The sequence below is a fragment of the Molothrus aeneus genome, chromosome 2, assembly GCF_037042795.1.
Source record: "Molothrus aeneus isolate 106 chromosome 2, BPBGC_Maene_1.0, whole genome shotgun sequence".
Lineage (NCBI taxonomy): Eukaryota > Metazoa > Chordata > Aves > Passeriformes > Icteridae > Molothrus > Molothrus aeneus.
In genome coordinates this window covers 34606574-34626127 of record NC_089647.1, presented here as the reverse complement: position 1 = coordinate 34626127, position 19554 = coordinate 34606574, and positions in this window count along the sequence as shown.

Below are 19554 nucleotides of genomic sequence, written 5' to 3'. Positions count from 1 at the left end.
GCCAGCACCCCCAGGGCCTTTTCTGGTGGGCATCTTTCCAGCCACTCTTCCCCAAGCCAGTAGCACTTCCTGGGGTTGTTGTGACCCAAACAGATCTATGGTAAGAAACACAACCCAGCCCATAGAGAATGTCCTGTCTCTCTATCCATGGCTCATGTGCAACTCTTCATCCAGCTGTCAAATTAAAGAGGAGAGATTTAGATTAGATATTAGGAAGAAGTTCTATACTCAGAGTGTAGTGAGACACTGGCACAGGTTGTTCAGAGAGGCTGTGGATGCCCCATCCCCGGAAATGTTCAAGGCCAGGCTGGATGAGGCTGGAAGCAACATGGTCAAGTGGAAACTGTGCCTACCCATGAAAAGGTGAGTGGAGCTATATGATCTTTGAGATCTCTCTCAACCCAAAAATATTCTATGATTTCATGATAACTGGGGATGACCTCAGCATTTGACCTAAAACAGGGGTTTGGAACTCGCTCTGGATTCCTGCAAACTAGAAGTTTAATGTTTCACTTCCCAGCACTGTTGCGTCTAAGTCTCTTAGTTTTTTTCTGTCCATCAAGTGAACGGGTTCCAAGGTGTGCAGAAGGGTTTCTGTGTGGCTGCCACACACCCACTGCAGGGGGGCTGGCTCACAGAGACCGCAGAAGTGTGAATCAGGAGGGTGACACCGGGAAACAGGATCCCTCAAAAAGCTGGCAGGGAGTCTGAGCAGAGCAAAACTTCCTTAAATATGCGGAGCTCCTTTGAAAACGTGTTCTGGTGCTCCCACTGGTGCTGTTACAGAAAGCTGACGCCCTTTATTTATACCTGGTGGAACCTGAAGAGCCGTGCGATGGTCTCGGAAGATCCCCGCGTGTCCCCGCTAGGTGTCACGGCTAGTGACCGCGTGTGTCACCGCTAGGTGTCACGGCTAGCGACCGCGTGTGTCCCCGCTAGGTGTCACGGCTAGCGACCGCCTGTGTCACCGCTAGGTGTCACGGCTAGTGACCGCCTGTGTCACCGCTAGGTGTCACGGCTAGTGACCGCCTGTGTCACCGCTAGGTGTCACGGCTGTCCCGCAGAAGCCACCCTGTCGCACAGCCCGGGAAGCAGCCAGGATGTCCCGCTCTCGGCGGCTGTGGGAAACCACCCAGCGCTGATAAAAACCCTGGGGAGGAGGCAGAGCCCGTGCCGGGCTGTACCCTGCCTCCGTGGAGGACCCCGAAAGTGGGAGAATTTAGGGTGCCACCAGAGCCGTGGTCTGGCTCAGCACAGCACAATGAGGGGAGGGAAATGAAAGTGCAGGACTGACTTTTCAGATTGACTTGAAAAATTGTATTCACAAGGGAAACCATCTCATAAGCAGGGTCTACATTGCCCAGATGTCCCAGTGAAGTCTATGCACACGGTCCCAGAAAATTATTATTTCTTTCACATGATTAATGGGCGTTGTAGCGGGTGCTTCTGGTCGCAAGTTTCACACATGTCCTGCAGTGGTGTTATTAAGCCTTAAACTCATTCCCTTCCTGTGGTGTATTTCCAAAAAGAAGCTTCCCCATTTCGTGTTTATGCACTGTGTGTTGGTTTGGGCTGGGATAGTTTTTTCTAGCTAGTATGGGGCTATGGTTTGGATTTGTGCTGGAAACTGTTGATAATTCAGCGATGTTTTAGCTACTGCTTAGCAGGACCTACACAGAGCCAAGGCCTTTTCTATTGCTCACCCACCCCACCAGTGAGAGGACTGGGGCTGCACCAGGAGCTGGGAGGGAGCACAGCTGAGAGAGCTGAGCCTGACTGACCACAGGGATAACCCAGACCATGTGACATCATGTTAGGCAGATAAACCTGGGGGAGAAGGAGAAAGTGTGGCACATTCAGAGTTAAGACATTTTTCTTCCCAAGTCACATGTGATGGAGCCTTGCTGTCCTGGGAATAACTGAACAGCTGCCTGCCCATGGGAAGTGGTGAATGAATTTCTGGTTTGATTTTTCTTTGCCTATTAAACTATCTTTATCTCAACCCATGAGTTTTCTTACTTTTACTCTTCCAATTCTCTTCCCCATCCCACCAGGGGAGGATGGGTAAGCAACCATGTAGGGCTGAGCTGCTGGCTGGAGTTAAAGCACAGTACTCTGCTTCTCCAGAAAAGGAAAAGTGACAAATGCTTTACACACTGTCATTTCCACCCAGATCATAAATCCAGCATTTCAGAGATATGGTCCCTAAAAGGATTTCTGTATGAGGTTTATATAATCAAGTGTTCAGCCAGGTAATGCTGGAGATTTTATACAGCTAGGCTGTGTCCATCAGGAAGGAGGCAGCTCATTTTCTCCATTCCTGAAGCTTTCTCTTCCTTGCTACCAAGGAGCCTGCAGGTCTCCTGCTCTCTTTTAGCACCATCCACATGCCCACATTCAGCCAGCCCCTCTGTTTACTTTCCTAGTGCTGGAGCTGGGATTACCCTCACTGTGAGGCTGTGTGGATCAGCTGCTTCCCATTGTGATCTGCTTCATTAGTAAAGCTTTTTCTGGGGGTCTGTTTTCAAGATGACATGTGGGAAATGCACACCACCTCCAGTAATGTAAATTAATAGCAATTGAGCTGTGTGAGAGATTCCCTGTGAGCTGCTCTGCAAAAACAGTCCTGCAGCACATGTCAGGAGTCATTAACACATCAGCTGCACCACATCCAATGCTCTGAAAAAGATTTAGGAGGGACTAATCCCTCCAGTGGCAGAACTGTGTTGGCCTTTGGCAGAGTTACATCATGGGTGAATTTAGCCTCCATTGTCCAACATCAGACAGACTTGGCACCATGGGAATCACGATGACAATAGCAGATGGGCTTGACACGCCTGAATATCACTGGTTCCCATCCTCCTGTCATTTCAGAGGGAGGTCCTGAGCCCACTCGATTATTAGACCATGTTGAGAAAACTGAAGTCAGCACAGGGAGCACACAGTGGGCTGCATCCTGGCATAAGCCTTCAGGCAGCCTAGCAGATTTTCTGTCTTCTAATTACATACATCACTTCTGATGACAACTTCATGATTTCTATTTTTCACTTAAGAGTCACTAAATGGGCTAACTGCTGTGGTTCACCGTGACTTGGCATACAAGGACAGGGACTGTGGAACAAAAGAAGAGTGCAGGCTGTCATTTCACAATGCAAGCACAGGATACATTCAACCTAAATAATTTGTGTTTGCATTTATGACATTTTGCCAAGAGTTTTGGTTGAATACAAGAAGAGTTTTGCTGCCTTTGTCACAGAATGGAACACCAGTTTGGGTGTTATTCACAGTGCTGGTGAGGGGTGACCATCAGCCAGTCATTTAATCTCACTGCACCTCTGAGCATCATTCCTCCTTTCCACCACCTTTTTATCTGACAGGCTGTCTTTCTTTTTCTGCTTGTAAAGAACCTGATGAGGTCTCAGCTGGGGCCACCAAGAGTGTCAGCGATCTGATAGAGAGCATTGCAAGCTTCTCTGACTTGGAAAGCACTGGTGGGTGTTTGCCTCATGTAGGAGCCAGGATCCCAGGGCACTATCTTTGTGTGAAAACAAGAGAGTTTGCAAATCTGTTTGGATGACTTCACACGGGAAATGCACAGAAGTCAGCATTAAAGGGATAGGAGAAATGAACAGGACTTGCTGTTCTCCACCCAGGGAACAAAATGTCAGAAGTCTGCAATTAAACTTGCAGCAGGAAGCCTTCTGGGGTAGGGCTGCTTTCTATATCAAGTACTTGACAGTTAAAATTGAAGTCTGTTGAACTTTGCTACATAAATATACATGTGTTTCTTTTCACTTATGAGTCATACAGTCCATTTTACTTGTTTATGTGAGACAAAGCTTTAGGAAATGATTTAAAAAGCAGAAGTGTGGCCACTGATGATGCTAAACATACCTGTCTACAAGGAAACTCAACTAAACATTTGGGAAGAAATGTATTTTACATGCAGACTGTGTTTATTAATTTTATGACAATGTAGGATAGCATTTTAACCAGGATAGCATTACATCTTTAGAAATTTGTTATGCCATTGAAAGGCAGCCGGTCCTCACATTAAGAAAACACAATGAAAAATACAAGATACAAATGCTCAAGCTCTCCTCAGGGAGTTGTACTCCAGTGTGGGCAGCCAGTCCCTTAATGAGTTTTTATTATTGCTTATCTCAAGTCCCTGTGCTATTTTCAGTCTGCAAAATCCTATCCATGAGTAAAGCAAATTTTTTTTTTTTTTTTCCGGCGGCACACAGGGAAAGAACTTAACTCAGTAATTACCCAGTTATGAATGATCATGGTTATAATCTGAGGACTGGAAAAACCTGCTGGTATGAACTTTTTTTGCTTGTCTGCTATCAAAAATCTCTCAAAATTTTTATAAACTTCTACTCAACTTCAGCATGGGATCACTAGTCAAAACTGATTGATAATTGACCCAGAACAACAGATTGTATACAACCACTTTTCTGGGACACAAAGAGCATCTTGTAAGCTTCAACTCTCCCTGTCTTTTATTTAGGTGTTTTTTTTTTTTATTATGGGGGTTTTTTTTGGTTTTTTTTTTTTTAAGAGAGTTTACATTTAGGTCATTCCATCCAGTCTGAGAAAAGTGTCCCAGTCCCAAGCTTGTTGATTATTCTGATGATCTCCTTCTCATTTGTCATTACAAACTTCAGATGTTAGTTTTAGCCCTGATGGGAGATTATTAACTAAAAGTCATTTTAGTTCATCAGAATTTAGAGGATGGGAATATAGTTGGGATGCTGACTCTAAATTTTTACTACCAAGTTAAAACATTGCAGTATTTGCTACAAAATATATTTTCTGGAAATGAATCCTGTGAAATGCAAGCTTCCATATCTCCATAACTCCCAGTCACACTGAAAGCCCAGCAGAATACTGTTTCATGCCCAGAGGATGCCCAAGCATCTGCCAAGCCTTGCCAACATTTCATCAACTAAGAGATTTCAGTTTCTGTAGATGGAAAAACCATACCATTGGAATTACACAAGTAACACTGTGTAGAACACTTTGAGAAAAAAAATCTTCAAAAATAACTCTAAAGAACCAGATAGATGTTAATTATGATTGTAAACCCCAAAGTCATCTAGGAGTCTTAAAACACACATTTCCAGTTCATGGCACTCTTACATAACAGAGTTCATTCAGCAGAAGAGACTGGCATACCATTTCCCTGAATCCTATTTTACCCCTCAATTCTGCAGCAAACAACTCTGTAAAACGCAATGAACCAACATCCACCTCCCAGGAAAGCAAACATACCAGAATACCAAATACCAGGCACTAATTGCCACTACCAACATCCACCCACAATCTCAAAAGCAGAAAAAATAAAATGCTGCCTCAATTAATAATGCCCACAATGTATGAAAAGCAAAATTGCCTTTAACATGTGGTCTGTGAGCATCTTTCAAAGCTGAAACTGTGTCATGTTTTTCTAGAGTCTCTGGATATGAGGGTGTAAATTTCTGGAGAGTCTGCCTCACAGCCTGACATAATGTGGGTTGGCCTGATTTCCTGTGAGAATGAGAATTAGAATTAGAATTAATGTTTGAACATTTATTGCTTGTCAGAGATAGGTAGCTGGGTAGATCACGCTCATCTTGCATGCATTGCTAGGACTGATGGGATGGGACAGGCCTTGCCAAAGGAATAAGACCTCAAGGATTCAGATTAATCTCTTTCTTGGGAGTTTCTCAAGTGAGAAGACCTATTTAATGAGATATCCAAAGTCAGAGCTGAAGGACAGAGTCAGGGGAGAGCGAGGCAGGCAACAGCAGAGGTTTTGCACCACACCACAACACCTGTGGGTGGGTAATCTTTTTATTTTCTGAAGGACAGAGTTGCTCTGTGGCAACCATGACCATAGAGAAGACTGGAGAAAAAACTTCTTTCCTGGCAGTTCAGGCTGCAGTGCTAGACAACTGGTGTCACAGAAATGTGAAATAGGAGCCTGGGACAGGGTTTGCATCTCCGTTCCACTATAACTCTTGTTTTTATTCATTTAGCCATATTGCCTGCTTACATGTGGGATTTTCCACAGTGTCCCTGAGAAAGTTGCACTATAGACACAAGGACCAAACAACCCAGACCAAGATGCACTGTCTCAGAGCAAACCCCTCCAATGCCAGCCTTTATAATATCATTGTGTGAGAGAAAAGCAAGCAGCATTTGGTATGGTAAACAGTTTTTCTGTCTTTCTGCCTTTAGAAGAAGCCAATGCTGTTGGAAGAAAGTTATTAACACAGAAGAACATGGGAAAAAAATTTAATCTCTGACAATTTCAGGAGAATTTCACTAAAGACTTATCTCATTTATGCACTTATTCTGAAAAAAAGTTCAGCAAAAATATTTATATCCACAGATGACATTCTTTGTCAAAACAGCCCTGGGTTTAGGTATCAGCATCCCCACAACTGCAATTTCAGCTGGGTTGGGAAGGAGACTTATTTTTTATAAATACAAATGGATACACATAAATACATATTTTACCCATGTGTTTTTCAAATAAAGAAGAAAATCTTCCCACATGCACACTAGAAGACCCAGGGAATTCAAGGCTTTCCATGGAAGCTGCTTTTATTTATCCCTATCATACCTTTGAAGGTGTTGGTTTCATCCTGAGGTTGCTGAAACTGTGAACATTTTTATAAGCTGGAAAAACCTTTCTTCTACTGAATTTTAAATAAATCTCATAATCCATATCATTTCTATGGAAATGAGCTGGAGGTTCAAATTCTGAGGATCCATGCTACACTTTATGGGCAGATATGGGGCCAGCTGTAAGGACAGTGCACCCAGCAATTTCCCCATCTGATGCCCAGGTGCCATGTACATCACCCATCAGAAAGGCTGGACTGCTCCTGAGCTATTCTACATGTAAATTAGGGATAGCCTTCAAAAGCACCTGGCAGCCTATGAAATGCTGCATTGATGCTATCAACTTCTTTGGAAGCAGAGGGAAACCTTGACTGGCACAACAACCTCAAGGCACTGTACAGCAGGTGACACAAACCTCAGATGAGAAATTCTTCCTCATGGGAAGATGATTTCTGCTCTTGGAGAGTTCAATATGGGGCCTGTTAGTTACCAATGCTGCCTGGTCCTCCTACTCCACTTAGTGAAAAAACCTCACATTGTAGCACTCTGAGCTTTCACCATTCATCTGCCACTTCCCTTCAAACCTTAGAGAAAGTTCATTTAATAGGAAGGTTCAGGGCTTTTGCTCCATTTCAGGGGCAGCCAGCAGGAGAGAGCTGCAGAAGCCACAAGCATAAGAAGCTGCATGGTGCAAGTCTCCCCCTTCTGTTTATCTCAGAAATACTTGAGTACAGGATGTACTCAAGTAGGAAAAAACCACATATGAAGAATCAATAAAGAAACAAGCTTATAGCAGGGCTAACCCCAAGCTAGTCAACAGAAGAGTGACTCCTGGCTCTAGCAGTCAGGCTGTCTTGGTGTGTTGGATATTTTTTATTAAATTTCATCTGTTCTGTGCTGTAGTATCTATACTATTCCCAGATTCTGTGTAGTGGCAGAAACAATATTAGGGGACCAGTGGTGGACACATCAAAGGAGAATGATAAATGCAATCTTATTTAATATATTTCTCCATCAGGATTTGTTTGCCTCTCCAGGGCCTGTAATTCACCTGAGATGAAAAAACAGACATTCCTGCTGTTTCATGAACTCAGACTGTAATCTGATTTTGAAGTTATTATCAAATTTTCACTACTCTAGAGTGACTGAATAATATAGTTTTTACTTGGTCCTTCTCCCCATCTGTAGGAAGAGCACACATGATCCATAGAAGTATATAATTTACTGTTTTTTCTGGAAGACAAAAGGTTATCTGCAGCCCAAGCTATCCGTCTGTATTTTATTTGAGCAAATAGACCAAACCAAGATTTCCAGCCAAAATCAACAACCTTGAAAAATACAGTTCTGTTCACCAGCTTAGTCATCTTGCATATTGCCCATTTGATTGGGTTTTGAGCAAAACAAAGAGCTAGAAAGAATAGTGTGTGTTGCATTAGGATCTCTACCAAAGTCTAAGGGAAGCCAGAGAAAAAATGACTCACACAGTGGGAAGAATTCCACCTGTTCCCATCCAAATTATGTTTCCCTGTCAGTCTGGAAGCAGCTGATACATTGGTTCCCATGGGAATATTTTCATCCTGAGCAAAATACACCTTTAAAGGCACTTCCTGGGTTTGTCCTATTTATTGTTTGCATTTGTGCTTCCCTCTAACCAGCACAGAGCCCGGTACTGCATGACCCCTTCTGCACCCCCAGACTTCAGCACTGCTCCCAGTTTTTAAGGAAATTAAAGGTAACTAATATAAGAAAGGCATTACTAACTCCAGGACTTGGAAAGCCATGGAAGAGGTCCCCTGTGAAAAGGGGATTGAGAAGCAGAACCAGTGGGAAATGGATTTGAAGTGATATGCTAAAGACTTTGGACTTCCAAACAAGACGATGCTATATAAAAATAGGTTCACAAGATGTCTACAGTAATGGCCTAAAATTCACTACCTGGAGACACTTCACGAATGCTTCTTCCAGTAATTGAGAATTGGTTATTAAAAAGCTGTTTGATTATGCACAGAAGAATACACAATTATGCACCACCAGTCCCCACTACAGACATCTCTTCCTATTCTGCATGGCCACAAAAAGAAATGGAGATAGAGACTGACCACAAGCAGGCAGATTTTATAGGCACTTTTCCCAGCTGTTCCTCCAGATGCCTCAGAATCACAGTTTTGTGGCTGTGAATCAGCCTTGAACACAGGGAGCCAATGAAGTTGCTCCATTGCATTCCTTTGTGGGTGTCTGAGTGATGGTGAGGAATGGTGGCAGCAACGTGTTCCTGCATCACCCTTGATGGCAAGTGAGGGAATTAGGCATGAAGCTGGAATTTGTGGACGTATCTGCACAGACTCATGGAGGCAGATGTGAGCATGGCTTGCTATGCTATGAACTAGCCAAGTATCAGTAAGATGGATGTGATTTTATTGTGCCAGATCTGAACCATCTCTAAGGATTTCTGTGATTATCTTCTGAGGTCTAGTTTGAATATTGAATAATACCAATTTGTCTGCATAATCAACATTTCAGACTTACTTAAAAATTGAAAAAATAAAGACCATTTTACATTTTTGGATAATTCAGAATAGTGCTATATTCTGTGAATACTCCATTTGCTGTTGATGAAAGGAAGGCATTTCACTGGTTCAGTTCTGACAACTGGAATATTGCAGAATGTTCCTACATAGTTGTTTTTCAAATAAAATGAATCGTCTTTAAAATTGGATCCAATGAGCCTTTAGCTTAAAGTCATGAATCTCTCTGTTCATGGCATAGATTTGAGCCAGATGTTTTACATTTTTCATGCCTGAGTCATGAGCTGAATGTCTGACTATTGACCCACGTTTTGGAGTGAATACGTCAAGAAACCCTTTGCAGTAACTGTGGTTTCCTGTCAGATGGAAAAATGTTGGAAACTCTTTCTCATGAACTTCTGTCCCTCACTGGCTCCATTTCCTGTCCAAGACCTTTCTAAGTGGGTTGGCAAAGTGACAAGCTTTATCTAACATGCAATCGCTGATTAGGGAAAAAGGGAATGCCAGCGGCAGTTTAGACAAACTATAAGGAAACTTCTTTCCTAGATCACTTTTTCAGGCACGTGAAAGAATCTAAATGCTATTTATGTATCATTCAGGCCAGTGTCCTCAGAGCAGTTATTAGCTAAGATTTCATCTGTACTTGGCAATATTTGGATCTCCAATGTACTTGAGCAGATAAGGTTTTGTAGTGGTAAATAAGAAAAAAACATTATTCTCTATAAACACAAACACTCTGGCTGGGCACAAACAACTCTCTCCTCCTCTCTTAAGATGTACTTAGGAGATGTTCAGACCATGTGTCTGTGCCCTCCCATTCACTGTATAGCAAGTTGCTTTTATAAATTCACATGGATAAATTTAATTACTGTACAGACTGTGAGCTCATGTAGTGACAAGGCCATTTAAACCCCTTGGCAGGCTTGGTCTAGCTCTGATCTAAGTTCCAGCTTGCAAAAGACACCAAACGGCTTTGCAGGTACAAAGACAAGACATGACAGTCAGCATGGAAAGATCAGATTATACATTAGGAAAAAATCTTTACTGTGGGGGTGGTGAGGCACTGGCATAGGTTGACCAGAGAGGTTGTGGATGCCCCATCCCTGGAATTGTTGAAGTCTAGGTTGGATGGGCTCTGAGCAACCCGGTCCAGTGGAAAGTGTCCCTGCCCATGACAGGAGGTTTAGAACAAGATAATCTTTAAGATACCTTCCAACACAGGCCATTCTATGATTTTATGATGTTCAGGGACAACAAAGTCTTCAAGGATTTGAGCTTGACCAATCATTTGCTGGTGTAGAGCCAAATATCAGAACTTTCATCCACTAATTTCTCTTGTCCCCAAGAGATAATGGTAAGCAGGAAGGTGAAGAAGAAGGAATGGAAGAAAAGTTGAAAACCTCCAATAGCCCTGCACAGCTGTTCAGCACATACTGCAATCACAGCTTTTCTAAAACTTGTCACTTTTGTCAGCAAAGCAAAAATGGTCACAGAATCATGGAATACTTTGGGTTGGCAGAGACCTCTACAGGTTGTCTAGTCAAACCCCCTTGCCAAGGCACATCACCTTAGATCAGGTTACTCAGACGCTTGACCAATCTGACCTTGCATGTGTCCAGGGATGGAGCATCCACCACCAATATAAATCTAGGCACCACCCACAATATAAAAATATTCTTCTGTGTATCTAGATCAACCCACCCTCTTTCAGCTTAAAACCATTACTCCTTGTCCTCTTGCAACAGGGTCTGCTAAATCATCTGTCCCCATCTTTCCTGTACATCCCCTGGAAGTACTGGAAGGCCACAATAAAGTCTCCCTGGAACCTTCTCCAGGCAGTAATGACGTGTTTTTCGGTGCAAGGGGTGTAACTGCACGGAGAGGCTCTGTAGCAGCACCCCAGCGGTGGCTGTCGCTGCAGGGCTGGCAGCAGGGGACATCTAGTGGTGCTCAGCTGTAAATAGAGGAACAAACAGCAGCCCGTGCATCATTCTCCTGGCTCCGGAGTGAGTCTGCCTTGTTCAAGGGCTGCAGGAACGGCTGTGTACTTTCAGGGAGCATTTGTACTCCTGCTCTTCAAAATTCCACAACATATACCTGCTTTGCACAGAAGTGAAGTATTTATGCACACAGGTTACAGGTGACAGTTTTAATTTGTATACTTAGGTATATGTAGAGGAGGAAATCTACTAGAAACCTGTCTTTTAATGAAGTTTTGAACCAAGCTGATCAAAAAGATCTCTTGTAGTTTTTTCTTACAAAATTACAATGCTGAAGTATATCACAAAAGCCTGAACTAAAACTAAATAGCTGCTAACAGCACATAAAATTATGTTACTCCTTGGGATGAGACACTGCTGCAAAACTTCAGTGTCATAGTCCAATAACATCACTATCACTTGTCTATGTACTCCTTTATTAGCCTCTCCATGTCAGAGTACAAGACTTTCAGTAAGTCCATGCAGAGAAAGCTTCACATAATGCCTTTGCCATATAGCTGGAGAGGAATGGCTCATTTTATTTGTTCACTTATTTATTCAAAAAATTACTTCAAAAATGGAAGTGAGGAGGGCCACTGAAAAGGCTGCATTGGGCTTTTTTAGCTGTGTAAAGCATACCTTTGGGGTGGTGTCCAGTTCGGCTGTCTGTCTCTTCCCAGACACGGGTAGGGTGGTTCTTGGGCGGCCCACGCTTCAAAGGACAAGTCTGGATTCTTCAGTTTCTTGGTCTTCAGATTGTTTATTATTTCTTATCTACAGAATTTTCTTTCCGCCCAACAGAGGTCTGACCTGCAAGGCAGCCAAGGGCACTATGACCACCCATGGGGCAGTCGTGTCTTTTTCTACTAAAAACTACGTACATCATATTTACCTTTATTTCCCAATGCTTTATTTCACCCATATTAGCAAGTGCACCTTCACCATGAACCAATCCCCAAGTGCCAACATCACCACATAAAAAGGATGACAAGAAGAAGAAAGAAGGATGAGACACGCCCTGATCCCTCCATCTTGTCTCCATAACCCCCCTGCACCAAAAACCCTAAAATCTATATTTCACCCTATAAATGTGTCTTTCTTGCACCACTCACTCCCAAGTGACTCTCACATCCTCAAACAGGTGTCACTTCCTTAGAAGGATCAAAATCAAGCCACCAGACACTCCTGGCAACATTCCAGGATTTCCGAGCCCCCCCCAAGGGTTCTCTCAGTATCTCTGGACATCCAGAGTGATGTGCTGAGTTCCCACAGGGTGGATTTTCAGCACATGCCCCTTTGGCCCTGATCTAGAAAAGCACAGGAGTCTGAGGCTGAAGTCAAACAGGTACTTACGTGCTTTGTTCAACTAGGGCCAAAGTGCTGAGTACTTCACACAGACAAATCTCTGGCACAAAAATAACACCAAAAGGTCATTGGAAATCACAACTGTGTACTGAGAATGTATTTCTATACTACTGGAAAGTGAATCTGAGTGCTGATCAGAAACCAATCAATAGGTTGAAATCAAATGCATATGGCAGAGTCTTCAGTGAAGTTAATGTTGTGAGCATGTTGTCAATTTTGCACAGAATATCCAGCCTGGTAAAGTAGAATTTTTTAAATTATCCTGTTCCAGAAACAAAACAATTTGACACTTGATTGCCCAAATTGTCAAAACTCGTAGAAAAACATATTTTCTTGAAGTCACTGCTTGACCTTTTATTTGTTATTTTTTGAAAAAAAAGAAAGGAAGTTGCATGTTCCAGTGCTGCCTCTTGGATATTATAATATTATAAGCAATTCTTTGTTTGGGCTGAAATATTGATTTACAATACTAAGAAAATTCCACACCCAAGTAAAAGAAAGTGCCAAACATCAGGACACCCTAACCCAAAAATTTACATTATGTGAATGATGTTCTACCAGACCACTCTTAAAAGACCATCCCTCTCTTTCTTCATTTGATGTCCAGTGTCTCTTGCCCTCCTATCATGAATCATTGTGAATAGTCTGGTTCTGTCTTCCTGACAACCTCCTCACAGATATGGAAAGGCTGCTATTAGGTACCCCCAAAAACTACTCTTCTCTAGGCTGATCAAACCTGTTTTCATCTGACTTCCCTCACACAACATGTGCTCCATGCCCCTGACGATTTTGGTGGTCCTCCTGCTTCATCACTCTTTTTCTTTCACTGGAGGCCCACATCACAATATTCCATGTGTGGTCTAACAAGCGATTGGTAGAAAGGACTAATAACCCCTTTCCCTCCAGTATCTTCTAGCTACACTCCTGTTAGTAGAGTACAAAAACTTGTTTGTTTTCATTGCTGCCAGGGCACATCACTAACTTACATTCGTGTTCTTGTTGTTCCCCAGTCAGTCATGTCCAGCCTGTACCACTGCAATGAGTTCTTCCTTCCACGGGGCAGGACTTTACATCTTTGTTCAGTTTCATAGGGTACATGTTGACCCAGGTCTCCAACGTGTCCAGGACTTTCTGAATGACAGCCCTGTTCCCAAGCATGCCAACTGCTCTTTCCCTGATCCTCCCCTGGCTTAGTTCACCTGCAAAGCTGGTGAGGTACATTCTGCCTTCTCTTCCAGGTCACTGATAGAGATTTTATAAAGGATACATCCCAGGACAAAGACGTGGCTACATTCACTTGTAACCAGCTTCCAGGATAAGTACAAGCAAACCCTTCCCTAAGACTCTTTGAACCTGCCAGCCCAGCTGGTTATTCAGCCCCAGACAGTAATCTGCCAAGTCTAACCTTGAGAGCCCAGCCTGAAAAGAAGGATGCTGTGACTGTGTCCTAAGTCTTGATGAAACCAAGGTAGACAACACCATTCTTTCCTCATCCTCAGTCCCAGCTGTATCATCTTGGAATTTAAAAATGCTCTAGCACTAGGGAAATCCATAAAATATATATGACCTTTCTCTACTATCTTCCTCCAACATTGAATCACTTAGATGAACAAAGTACGATTGGAACATTTTGAGTTCATGTCCTTCCTGTTATGAACTTGGTACACAAGCAAAGAGCTGACACAATGTCAGTTTCCATAGTGAGTGAAGCAATTTATTTCACTTAGGAGGCCACTCTGGAGACTCCGAAGCATGGCTGCAGTAACTTGAACTGAAAATTTCTATCAGTGTGTCTCATCAGTGAGGCTTTTTAATGGACCTAATATCATGTCATTAGAGACATTAATTCCATAATTTTCTTTCTTTTTTAGTTCTTGAAATAAAAACTGTGCCCTTGTTACCAGAACGGTGGTATGGGTAGACAAGCCACACGCCAAGCTGAAAATGTTGGAAGAGAATCATAGAATGGCATGGGTTGGAAGGGACCTGAAAGATCATCTGGTTCCAACACCCTTGTCATGGGCAGGGACACCTTACTCTAGACCAGCAGATTAGAATCCTATCCAACCTGGCCCTGAAAACCTTCAGGGATGGGCATCCACAACTTCCCTGTGTCTAACTGGAAAAAAGAAAAAAATAGAAAAATAGAAAGCACAGGAATGAAAAAGGAGAGGGAAAAGAAACGGAAAACACTAGGAAAGATGTTCTCATTCTTGTTTGTGAATAGTTAGCAGCTCGGAGGCGGCGGGGGAGTCCCTGGGCTCACAGAGCGCAGCGCATCCCGGCGGGCGGAGGTTCAGCACCACGGCCAGCGGTGGGGCGGGAGGGACGCTGAGCGGCGGGGATCCCCCTCGGCAGCAGGGGAAACCCCTCCTGGGCCCCTTCCGCAAAGGCCACACAGCCCTGGCTTTTTAGGGACATACGGGAGGGACTTGGGTGTGTCTGCGGGCCTGGGCTGCGCCTTCCCTGCTGGGGTGGGGGTGTTAGCTTTTAAACATCTGCACATGGACCAGCTGCAAAGAGCTGTTTGCAATTCTCTGCCCCCAGTGATTTCTTGGCTTGGATTGAAAATGCCTGCAAAGCTCTTTGGAAATGTCAGGTTACTTTGCTATGACATTTCTGCCTTCTTTTTTTTTTTTTTTTCCCCTCCACTTTTACTGACAGTGGCTTTTAACTGCTTGTAGTGCTTTCTCTGGAAGAAAAAAGTGTCCATGAGAAAAGCAGTGGTGGACTTCTGAGGATGTGATCATAAGTAGATGCTAGGAATTCATGACATCCCAGTTCATTACATGCCACTAAAGTGAGATGAAGAAAGAAAGGTCTGCAACATGGGGGACATTAAGACCCCTTAAGAAGGTTTGCTTTATTAAATTCACATGTGCAGAGTCCTTTCTAGTTTTTCATTTGATGGTGGCTATCATGTCTCATATCCAGCTGTCCACTGGCTTCTTCCCTCTTTAAATTTGATGGTTTCTGTAATGTAATGTCTCAAGGAATTAAGCTCCTTGTTTTGAAATGGCTACTGCTCAGAAAGCTGATAAATCCTGCTTTTAGAGCTTGGGTGTCCTTCCATCTTTATGAAACACTGTGAAAATCAACAGGACAAAGACTTACCCACCCATCAGATTATGGAGATCCCCAGGAATTAATGCAGTGCACTTTCATCCTTCCCATGCTAATACAGCCTGTCACCTTTCCCGGCACCATCTTTGCAGGGAGCTCTCACTTTCCTCCATCAGCACAGCTGCTCTCCATCTCTAGAGCTCTGAGAACTCACAGCCCCGCGGAGCCTGGAGCACGGGGAGAAGAGGGATGTGACTGTCTTTACATCACCACAGAACCAGGGACTGCAGGGAACAGGTGGAACAAACAACTCTCCCCCCTCCTTGGGAGCTGGGTGGCCAGCGAGGACCTGCTGCTTCCTTCCCCCCGGGGGCAGGAGATGACAGCCCACCCATCACCCCTGCCTGGGGGAAGGACTGGGGACACCCCCCGCATCCTCCCGGCAGAAGCAGCAGCGACGTCACCCCCACAGCTGGGGGGCACGGGGAGGGGGGGTCCGACTGCCATGGCAGAGCCTTGAGGACGTGGGACACACACACACACAGACAGACAGACAGACACACACACACATGCACACACAGACACACACAGACACACACACATAGACACACAGACACAGACACAGACACAGACACAGACACAGACACACGCACACGCACACGTGCACACACACAGACAGACACACACACACACAGACACACAGACAGACACAGACACACGCACACACACACACGCACACACAGACACACAGACACACACACACACACACACACACTCACACACACACACACGTGCACACACACACGCATTCCCTGGCCGCCACAGCTCCCTGCTCTCCGCGGTCCCGCCGCGGCTGCTGCCCGGCCCCGCCGCAGGGTGAGTGCTTGGGACGGTACGGAGCGCATCCCGTCCGGAACAACGGGGCTGGAGGGGAGGGACGGGGCCGAGGGGCTTCTGCACCGCGGAGGGGTCGTGCAGGTGCGATTTGAGAAGGCTAAAACAGAGTAATGGACAAAATAATCAATGGAACTGATGGGGTCTTTCTTTCTCTCTTTCTTTCTTTCTTGCTTTCTTGCTTTCTTTCTTGCTTTTTCTTTCTTTCTTTCTTTCTTTCTTTTTCTCTCTATCTCTCCCTCCCTCCCTCCCTTTGACTTTCTCACTTTCTCTCTTTCTTTCTCTTTTTCTGTTTTTTACAAATTAAAGTCTTTTCTGCTGGAGTAGCCTGGAAAAGAAACTTTGGTGAGAGCAAGTCAGTTTGAATTTGGACATTTGGTTTGGAAATGCTCGTGTGTTTTTTGGCAAAGGCTCAATGCCTCGCATTGGTTCTCCCTTTCCACAGGTTACACACAAACCAAGGATTTACACCCTGCAATTATCCATGAGTGAGTGTAAGAGCAGGTGCTTCCAGCTGGCCCCTGCTGCCCTCCCCCTGCTCATTCCCCACAGTCAGTATGGGAAAGTGCCAGGGATAAAGTGATAAGGACACACACCGTGGGGTGAACCTGCCCTGCCCCCCAAACCAGCCCCAGCCTCCTGAGCTGGCAGCCAGGACACAAATGCAGCAGATGCGCTAACAGCTCAGTGCAATTCACTCGGCAAACCTAGGGGAGGAGAAGACCTGTTTAGATCCTCACTGTTCTCTCTGATACCCATCCTAAGTAAGCAGAATTTTGTGGTTCTTGTAACAATGGGCCAGTCAAAGCCCATTGTTACAAATTGAGGTTTGAGCAGGAAGAAATCAAGTGACATGCCTTGGAAAATGTTTATAGAGGGTGGTAAATAGAGAAAAATCCTTTGGAGCCTGTGTCAGAGACACATATCTTTTCTTGATGCTCTATGCACTGCTTGGATTGCAACACTGGCTGAGGGAATGGTGTAGATTTGTTGGTGCACCATGAGTCCTTCCACAGGGCTTGCACCTATGTCCCAAGTGCTGTCAGTACCAGATCATCAGAGAGCTGAAATTAGAGCATCTATTGAGAAAACACCACTGTTCAGTGCTACTCACAGAAATAATTTTCTACGTGGAAATAAATCCTTTTTTGGACTAATTTGTTCTGGAGGTGGTTGAGTTTCCACTCCTGCAGGGAATCCGAGTCCCAGTTACTGTATGCTGATCTGGCTGTAGGTTAAAAGGTCCTGCTATTTAAGAAAAAAAATTCTGTACATACTTTATCATAAACTTCTGTGTCATGGTGCACTTCTTTTTTGACAAGGAGTTAAAGAGTTCAGGATGCTGCAGCTCATTCTAATGGAGCAGATCTGAGCAGAGTGGATTGCTCTGGCTTCCTATAATCTTCTAAATCTGTGATGAGCTGTTCAGTGATTTCACTGGGGCCAGGACATTGCCCTACCATGTTAACTGGATGACTCTTTCCAGACATATGAGTACGGTTGAAAATACAGAGGATAATTCAGTGGTATTTCTACACTGCCCAAGAAAGCACTGAGCAGAAATGGCACTAGTCCATCCACAGAGACAGCTTAGCTGCCCAGGACAAGGCTGCTTAGCCCAATGACAGCATCAGAGTGACAGAGCTGGGCTGATCCTGGTGCCAGGGCCAAATTGTCCGTACTGCCCTCCATGACACACAGAGGTTTGCTCTGCTCTATTTCGTAATAAAATCTTTTTTTATTTAAAAAATATTTGCTTACCTATTTACATGATTCATAGAAATAACTTTATGTGTTTAAGTATTATGTAATCTATGTTTAATGAACTAGTTTGTTTATTCTGGATGAATATAGTGCTCTGTGAGCCATAAAAACAATGAGTTTTAGAATCATGGAATCATTTAAGTTGGTAAAATTTTTAGGATAATTACATTCAACTGTTTATCCAGCACTGCCAAGCCCATCAGCAAACTATGACCCTAAATGCTGCATCTACACATCTTTTGAATACCTCCAGGGATGGTGACTCCATCACTTCCCTTGGCAGCCTGTTTGAGTGCTTGACTACCCTTTCCACAAAGAATTTTTTTAAAAATGCAACTTGAGGCCATTTCATCTTGTCCTATCGCTTGTTGCATGAGTGAAGAGACCAACCCTCACCTGGCCACACCCTCCTTTCAGGGGTTGTAGAGAGCAATAAATGCCCCCTCACACCCTTTTCTCCAGGCTAAGCACCCCCAGCTCAGCCAGCCCTCACCAGACTTGTGCTCTGGACCCTTCCCCAGCTCTGTTTCCTTTCTCCGGCCACGCTCCAGCCCCTCAATGTCCTTCTTGTTGTGAGGGCCCCAGAACTGAACACAGGATTCAAGGTGTGGCCTCACCAGTGTTGAGTACAGGGGACAATCCCTGGCCTGATTCTGCTGGCCACAACATTGCTGATCCAGGCCAGGATGCTTTTGCACACAAGCCAGGATTCTTTCTTCTTGCATCTCAAGGCTGGGTGCTAACATCTTAAAAATGGAAGAGTTTCTGACATCTGTCATCTGCTGAAGGGCATCTCAGAAACAAGAAACTCTCATTGTTTTGAAACCATATTTTTTTACTTTCCAAGGTATTTTGAAATCAAAATATCTTGAGTCAATCCTTAGTTGGCCTGGCTTATGTAAATCAGACTTAGGTAAGAGAGCTGAGAGTGTAAAAGTCTTTGATCCCTATTGTGGTGGTTTGACAGGAAATATGTTTTCTGGGATGCTGTGGTCAGGCCAATGGATGTTCAGATTTTAATCTTGGCACCTAATGTGGCCATTGGGACATTGGATCCGCCTCTGAGAACATGGGGTTAAAAGCAGAGCTCTCCCCTGGGAGGCTCTCTTGGGTTTCTGGGGGCAAAGAGTTCGGGTCTCTCCCCCGGCCCAGCTGCTGGCTGGGCAGGGGGAGGGGAAAGCCATGTGGCCGGGAGAGGTAGGCCTGAGCCCGGGGGTGGAAGGGTGGAAGAGAGAGAGAGAGACACCGGGAGCCACCGGGCAGCCCCCCCTGGGATAGAGAGAGAGAGAGAAAGAGCCGCTGCCTGGGACTGTAACCTTGAAGCTTGATAAACATGGGCCTGTGCCGGC